A 9,124-nucleotide genomic window follows, 5' to 3' on the forward strand; every position below is an offset into this window, starting at 1 on the left:
ATATTTATTTTTAATATATTGTATTACATTTTTAAACTTTAAAAACGTTCTCCTGAAAAATCAAGTTTTTTTATTTATGACGTTCTTGAAAGGAGTGAGCGATATATGAAATACACAAATGTACAATATTCAAAATATGTAAACTACTAACATTTTGTTTATGATTTAAGGCCTATTCCAAGACTTTCGAATACCGTTTTTTGTCGCTCCAATATTATTTGCCACCATGGTCGTGCGCAGCACGTTTCCTGGATAATCCGGCAACGCATCTGTGCGGGGGCTGTTCACCTATTATTGTTGCCATCATGAATGGCCGCGGCTGTCACTGGAAGCGTGTCCCGGATGATTTATGCCCCACCGACGGATGCTGCTGACGGACCGCCTAATATCGGTTCAAGAATCGTCCATCCCTAATATCGAACGCTATCGCACATCCCTAGTGCCGGACCTCGGACACCGGACATCTCTACCGCAGCCCTGAACCAGGTTTATACGGAATCGGATAAATCGATATTATTTGAACGAAGACAATAATCATATTAACAAAAAACGTTTGTTAAAAGCATAAAATAATGTGTAAAGCGCTCTTAAAGTAGTAATTTTAAAAAAATGGCGTCATAGGTAATAAATTACAATTTTCTCAAAAATTATTCTTCATCTTCAAATCTTTATCCGTACCCCAATGGTGCATAGGGCACTGCATCATGTAAACGTAGTGTTATCTTGTTCGTTTACATATGAAAGAAAGGCGATCAGCCCTCCGCTTCAGGTACCAGTCCAGGGTAATTTTGAATATATATTAGAGTGAAAAAATACATAAATCAATGGTTAGGAGTCGTAACAATCGGCGGGTATGTATGAGGAGATGCATGAACGTGGAAGAGGCGAAGAATGTTTGCAAGGACAGAGTGGTGTGGCGCTCTATTCTCTCTGCCTACCCCTGTGGGGAAGCGGCGTGATGGTTAGTTAGTTAGTTAGTTAGTGAAAAAATACTTATTGGACCCCCTCCATCGGAATCGAACCTGGGAATAGAACCCGGGACCTCCAGAACGGTTGCCGAGCGTGCTGAATATTACACTACGGAGGCAGACAATTATATTATTATGTTAAAATAATGCAATTATGGTATAATACATGCAATTCTACTATTATTTTATAAAACATTCAATAGTGAAACTATTATATATATTCTCAAAAATACTCAAACTGAAAGAGATTTTACTTTTATATAGGGTCCGCCATCTAAAGTTTTTTTTTTTAACTAGTGCTTATTTCGTGAATGGTAACACTTAGCTCATGTCTGATTTGACAGATAATTAGTTTTATCCTTCCGCTGAGCGAATATGGTTGTGTATACGCTTGAACAACGCTGGGAAATATTGCGACATTACTTTGAAAATCAAGGGTCCGCCAAATAACTTTTTTTTTTTGAAAATGCTATAAAAAACATCGAGTGTAGCTTCGGCTGTGTGGCACGTAGCGCCGTCCTGTTGAAACCAAATGTTGCCAATATCCTCCTCTTCAATTTTTGTGAACAAAAATCCGTTCAACATATTTTATTGGTGCGGATTTTGGTCCAGAGGCATAATTGGGCCATTTTTCTTTGAAAATGAGCAAGGAGTGGCCGTTACAGTCAATGGCGATCGTTATCGGGCCATGTTGAACGGATTTTTGTTCACAAAAATTGAAGAGGAGGATATTGGCAATATTTGGTTTCAACAGGACGGCGCTACGTGCCACACAACCGAAGCTACACTCGATGTTTTTTATAGCATTTTCAAAAAAAAAAGTTATTTGGCGGACCCTTTATAACCGTTATCCGTGTTTAATAACCACGTTATTCGAACTGTGGATATTTAATTAATACACCAATTGAAAACATCTCATAAAAATAGTATTATTTAGTGATTACTTCAACCAGCCTAAGATAGGCCGTAAGTCATGTAAACGTGCAGACTTTTTCAGATGTTCTTCTTCATTTAAGTTGTCAAAAACTACTTGATAGAAATAACTACTAAGTGGAGCTTAATCCAGAATATGCGAACGAAAATTTGACCACTCTGAATATTGAGAGCATTATTTATTTGAATAACCCAACGTCCAAGATACTCTGAAATCTAGTTACGGCTTATGCAACACCGATTATCAAAGCCCTACTTTAGGTTTCAACTTTACAAGCTTTTATAGTCTTTTCCCACTGTGAGTGGGTTTACTCTTAACGTTTAAAGTTACTATAATTTCATGTAATTTAAAAGTGAAAATTTTAGCCAAAAGCGCTCGCATTGTGAAAATTATCAACCTTCTAATTTAGAACCGAATTGGTAATTGATTTGACCTCGAGACGTTGGCCCCTTTCACGTTATTTACAGAGACCTTTTTTTATTCATCTCAAAATGTTGGAAATCCCTCCCATTAACTAATTGTAGATCAAAGTCGGTCCATGCACTGAGCTTAAATATAGCCCGCTAGCATCCGGCGCGATGTTTTCTCAACAAAACGAAGAAAAAACACGAAAACTCGAAACACTCGTCCATATTTCCCTACATAAATTATATTTTATCCTGCCAACATTTCACATTCGAAACATCATATAATATAAATCAGCGTTTTGGTTTACTTTCGGCGAGCGCCGTATTTTCTCTCTCTCGCGTTCAATTTATGATTTTTGACAGCATCATTTAATAAAAGAGCGGTAAAGTCTGCCAGCGATTTCCCGACACACCGAATACAATGTTTTCATTTAGCACCTAAGCTTCATAATAAATTAACGTCTTTTTATTTCGTTTTATTGACTATGTAATTACCAGACCATCGCGCCGTATGCCCGCAGGGGTAGACCGAAGATCAACAACGTTTGGTTACTCAATATTTATAAAAAGATCCGGGTATTTTTTCCTCCTCGGTTCATCTGCTTAAGACCAAGTATTTGTAAAAGAAAATAAATTTTAGTAAGTACTGCAAAAAGTTTTTTGTGTTTTGAGAATTTCATGAGAAAATGTAAAGTATATGAATGAATGTGCGCTGTAACGAGGTAATTTTTTTCTTTCAGGAAAATGATATTTAAATGAACCGGGATTATAATTTTATGTAAATTAAGATCGGTCCGCCTCCGTAGTGTAATGGTCAGCATGCTCGCCTACCGTTCTGGAGGTCCCGGGTTCGATTCCCAGGGGGGTTTAATAAATATAAGTGATTTTTTCACTCTAATATTTATTCAATATTACCCTGGACTGGTACCTGAAGTGGAGGGCTGATCACCTTTCCTTCATGTGTAAACGATCGAGATAACACTGCGTTTATATGAAGCAGTGCCCTATGCACCATTGGGGTGCGGTAAGGGATTTATTATTTTTATTAAATTAAGATATTCAGAGCTGTACATTTTTACATGCAGATAGCAGAGGCGTGCGTTTCATAGTGACAAAAACTCTATTTAAGTTGAAAAATAAGTACAAATTGTAATAGTAAACGGGATGTGCGTTTAGTATTTTTTTAAGCTACGCGTTTTCTCGGTTATTTTTCAGTCATACACAAATATAAAGACGTAAATGGAGATTAATTAATTCTTTAAATTGCTATTTCTACTCCCTCCTCCTGGTTAGAACCATTCCACACAGATAGTTAGGTTAAAACATTTTCTTGAATTTATTTATTGATTAAATACTACCTACCATTTAATATCTACACCTATCTTATACCTACAACTCATCTAATACCTACAACTTAGTCTCAAATTTAGATTAAAAATAATTGAATATGTAACTTAATAATAAACCTTCACGTCGCTTTTCCGCGGGAGTGAGCAAAGAGAATAGAATGCCACACCAATCTGCCTTGGCACACAATCTTCGCCACTTCCACATTCATAGATTTTTTCATTCATCATACATACACACTGATTATTCCAACTTCTGATATGACCACTTTCAAGTATTTAAAATATTGGTGTCTCAAATAGAGAATATACGTCTTTTGTTTCATATGACAGAACTAAAGTTGATGCTAAAAATCATGCAGTTTTTTTTCAATTACATATAAGAATAATTTCACTTGCCTTTTGAAAACAGTTAGAAGAGTTCTTTGCGGTGGAATGGACATGTGGAACCAATAGATAACGAGAAAGTGACTAAGAAAATATATGTGGCAAATGTGAGAGGGAAAACAGAACGAGGACGACCGAAAAAGACTTGGCACGATCAGATCAATCAGAACCTAAAATCTGGCGGTGTCAAAAGTCTGCGTAATCGGAGGGCATGTATGACTAGATGTATGGATGTGAAGGAGGCGAGGAGTGTATGTCAGGACAGAAGAGTGTGGCGTTCTATCCTTTCTGCCTACCCCTGTGAGGAAACGGTGTGATGGTAGTAGCAGTAGTGGTAGTAGTTTTATAGTTGGATACAGTATAAATATGCTTGTATGCATAAAACTATATACAGTTTGAGAAGATGTTATGATTTAATAAATCGCTTCTCTCCAAATATCGTCTTACCATTTCGTCAACCGTGAAACTCGGTTTACCAAACTTCTAGAATATGTCCAACTTAGTCTGGCTGTAACTTGGTTGAATCAATCGCTTAAATCATGAACATTCAATATCCTTAATGAAAGTACCGGAGTGTATTAATGCATAGGTATCCGAGTTCAGCAATACCTGACTAGTTTAAACCAATAACAAATGATATTTTTTAATAAATTTTTTACTTAAACACCACTATTTATATTTACAAAAGTGGTATTTACTAAGTAAAGTTTTTAATTAAAAATGGATAGGTTTTACCACAAAGTGACTGCCGAATAAATTAATGAAAGAAATATATAATTGGACTTTTAATTACTCTACAACTTTCATATCTCACTTATGCACAGGCGATAATTTTATATTTAAATTTTAAAATGATTAATCAGTCGCTGTTAGAACATTATAGGTTGTTGAGAAAATCGAGAAAATCAATAAAATGGTGCTTATGTCTTAGTATCTTTATTATTATTATTAATTCCTATACATATTCATGATTTCTTTTACCATGAACAAAGTAAATTTACAATAGGAGCATAGAATATTCTAATATTGACATGAATATTCATGTTAATTGTATTTTTAAAGAATCTCAAAGAAATTGCACTCTCACTTTGGAATATTTAAAAATATTACGTTTTGATGAAAAAAACTATGAGTAGGTAGGTATTTATTACAATCCAAATTTTGGACGAATCGGGTAGAAACACTAATATTTAATAAAACCGTATAATCTTTTGTATGTTATCAAAATCCTTAAAATTTCGTTAATACAGTATAATACAATGTAATGTGATGAAATACAATAAAAGGTTTTTTATTAGCCGCCGGTGCTTGATTCTCTAAAAACTTAATGAACTAACGAAGGTTTGGTTCTCGAATTTCAAAGAATATTAATAATTATTGCTCATAGACTACTGATTTTTCGATTACAACCCATTTACCTTGTCTTATCCATCATCATTTCCTTAAAAAATGGTGGTGCAAAGCTTTACTTTATGTTTTACAGATATGCTATAAATACTTTCAATGATTTGTGTGAGCTTTTAACAATAGTTTTAACATAATTATGATCATCAAAAGAATGTCAGCTTAAAATACAGTCAACTATAAAATATTATTCGTAATATAATTGATAAATTTAGAATCCCAGCTTTAGCTACTTACTTTAGTAAAAGTAAATATGCATTGCTCGTAGAAGAAACTGATAAATGCTTTTAAAATACTTGATGATGGAATAAAACGTTGAGTTATACATTATAAAACCATATTTTTTTTATTTGAAATAAAACAAATAATTTACATAAAATTATTACGTTGAAATTATTTAAAATTCATTGTAACCATGTGTAAACAATTTCTAAGATACTCTGCGTATATGTAATAATTGTGTATTACAAAATTGGTATTTTATATCATTTATTTAATTCGTTCTTTTAAATGTATTTAAGGAAAAGAAAAACCGAGAAAAGTAAAGTTTAGGATGTCACATTCAGACGTATTATGAGGGAAGAAATATTTCAAATACAAGGCAAAAGTATTTAACAGATTGATACTTTATCATTTTTCTTTGATATTTGGATTTGTATTTGTACATATTCAAAAGTGAGGTCTTAGCTCTCTTGAAATAAATTGGCAAACATTCTATGGGTATTTTGTCAAAGGAAAGTAAATACGAACGAAGCTTTATGCAATAATTTAGGACTTCATAAAATTTTACTTCAGATGAAAAATATTTCTCGCCGTTTACTTTTGGTTAAAATTGGTGTAAGTAATATATGGTTCATGCAAATAAATGCATAAATATATAAGATTTGAAACCAATACAGTATGCTGATATGACTAATAGGAACATTTGAAAAAAACTGAGGTCGTTTACACTTATGCGTACACACGTCTTCAACAGTAAAAGTTTATTTTGATCAAAAAATACATTTGTACGAATTTTGTGTATCAAATGTATTTATAAAAATAAAAAAAGTCATTTTACATTGAAGATTTTTTAAAATAAAAAAAATTCTTTATTTCGTATTTAATTATGATAAGAAAGCGAATAGTTGTCGTTTTATTTAATCGGAAAATTTTCTTTACTTTTTGCGCAGAATACTAATTTCTTTTTATTCCTGGTTTTACTTAATAGAGTATCATTTGATTGTTTGCGTAAGAGCCCAGCTGATATAGTTTCGCCCACTGGGTATGTTTTATTTTTAGATTTTAGGCTATAAACACTCAGAACAACTCTTCACTGGACGATATCGTTTGCCAAGAAGCGAATGTAACTACTGAATGAAATTAAAAATAGCCCAAACTAACACGGTTCATAAAGAATCATCACTCAACAAGAGTTACAATGTCTGATATGAAAATAACATGTTTTATATATATTTTCCCTCTATCATCGTTACCCGTTTTCTAAATAAAATCTGTCTTCATTTTTCAACATGTTTTAATGTTTCGCTTATTTTTTTATTTAATTTAATAAGACACTAATCCGATGTTTTTTTTTAATTTAATTGACATTTAAAGTTATTTAAAGTTATAAATCATTAACATTTTCCAAAATATAATATTACAACAATAAATTTCAGATTCTATATTTCAATATATGCAGATAGCCGATTCGTTATTTATCGAATGTGTATTAAAATAATTGTTTTTATATTTTTTTACTGCTAAAATACATTTGAAAAATTACTTATATTATACTTAAGTAAAAATACTTAATATTCTTTGATTTTTTAAATGATAAATTTAATTTTTTTAATAAACTATTTTTATTATTAATTTCTATATTTATCGCATTAACATTGTTGTTGGCGATAAATGACCCACTTAGAATTTTATTAAAACATATTACATATGACATCATTTAAACAATAATATTTATTTTAAAAAATGTGTAATATTTATACTAAATTTGCTTATTGATTGTTGAAAAAGTATAATAAATAATCAAAACCATTGAATTTTCATGACGCGATTAATTTATGCAATTTTACTTTATTCCGCATCAGATTCCATATTATTTTTATCTGTTTTTATATTAAAACATGTGATGTACGATGTTTAACAATGTTTTTTTTTAAATTGGTACGATGCAGATTAATAAAGACACATGTGTTTCACTTGTGCAAGCCGTTTGCTCAACTCGGGACGTTTTTAAACTATCCGACCACATATGGCTATTCTACATTCTAAGACCGTATTTTCTGGCAATTTATGATTATTAAGGATGTGTAATCTTAATGGTTTACCTACCGCATTGAAATGAGCATCCCACGGTGTCCTTATTGTCGTCTTAACAACACACAAAATATTGTTTATCTGTTCACTTAATTTCCGCTCGAAATGAATCACTTCACAGAATACTTTCAACTTAGATAACAATAAACAGTTGACCGGCAGTTTATCTCTAGGACCGCAGGGTTATATTATTTCCTATTTGTCGCTATTTACGATAACACTGGTGACTTTGATTCTGAATCGAAAGTTCGACAAACTTGTATGTGAAACAAATCACGCAAGAAAGTAATATCGCTCATAAGCGGTGCAGTAAGTTACTTTCGCAGGAGTAATATTGGTTTAGTACTTCCGCAAAAGGCTTACACCGCGCCGTGGCGGGTGAGCGTAGATTTTCTCTACGACCCGCGCCGAGGGAAAACACTGCTTCAAATAAAAAACATGTCCGGAAAACTTTACAGTACTTTCGGCAAACTCGCGGGGAAACGTTTTACCTATTTGACAATCGCATTTTGGCGTCACTCTGCCAATTATCGGGCTAGATTAAAGTTGGTCGGGTGGAGTACCCCCTTGAAAATTTCCTCCGAAATACGATGTAATCGCTGAAAATATACGAGCGTAGATTTATCGCGAAAATAAATCCCGCGATCTTATCACTGAAATCGTGCGCACTCTGACAGTCTCGGAACGAATCACGACGAATCGGGAGAAATTTTAGACAGGATTACGAGTATTGTCAGTAACAATATGACACTATTATACGTTGGGCGAATTACGACCGCGTTTTGGGCGAACGAGCGTACACCCGACCTCCGTAAAATCTCCTTCACGACTGACGGTTTCCGCGCTTCCCCTCGCCTTCCGCCGACACGAAACGACTATAGCGCCACGCGGCAGGAGGGCAAAGCTCGACGTCGGCTTCGATCCTCAGAACGAGAGGCGCAACTTCGCAAATTGGAAAAACATCCCACCTTGCAGAAAGAAGCTTTCTCCGAGCTTGTTACATGGATATTTCACCATAAAACGGAAGGTTCCTTTCTATGGGGAATGGAGTGAACTTTATAGGGATGTTCTCATCCTCGATTGGGCTTTGGTACTTTCATCACGGATCATGCGTGGCTTATTGGGAATTTATTCGAAGTTTTTTTAACCATTTCTATAGCAGGGCGTTTTGTCCCATAAGAAAAATAGCACTTTCGAACCAATGCTTCTCCTATCGCATAGGCTTTTAAGGAAAAATCTAAACGTTCTTAAGCGCATTCGAATAATCGAACGCGTATCGTACCTACGTACATTGATTTTTTTGTTTCTAATAAAATCGGTGTAGGGTCGGAATTACTATTTCTAATCTACATACATATGTATGTA

The 9,124-nt window shown here is 33.6% G+C and overlaps 1 protein-coding gene across 8 annotated transcripts in view; it reads right to left on the minus strand.

Moving 5' to 3' along the window:
• The window catches only part of Ten-m (teneurin transmembrane protein Ten-m), a 514,493-nt gene extending 505,902 nt beyond the window's left edge, over positions 1-8,591 (minus strand). For 7 of the 8 annotated variants that reach the window (XM_088258106.1, XM_088258105.1, XM_088258108.1 and 4 more), the window contains exon 1: positions 7,775-8,590. The gene's annotated coding sequence lies outside the window, so the exon portion shown is untranslated. Of the gene's footprint in view, positions 1-7,774 lie in introns of all 8 variants that reach the window. The other variant, XM_088258104.1, reaches the window with a different exon arrangement.
• Positions 8,592-9,124: the final 533 nt, after the last annotated feature.

Source organism: Brachycentrus maculatus, unplaced genomic scaffold (assembly GCF_059751285.1).
Source record: "Brachycentrus maculatus isolate JH-2025_06_01 unplaced genomic scaffold, ASM5975128v1 h1tg000090l, whole genome shotgun sequence".
NCBI lineage: Eukaryota > Metazoa > Arthropoda > Insecta > Trichoptera > Brachycentridae > Brachycentrus > Brachycentrus maculatus.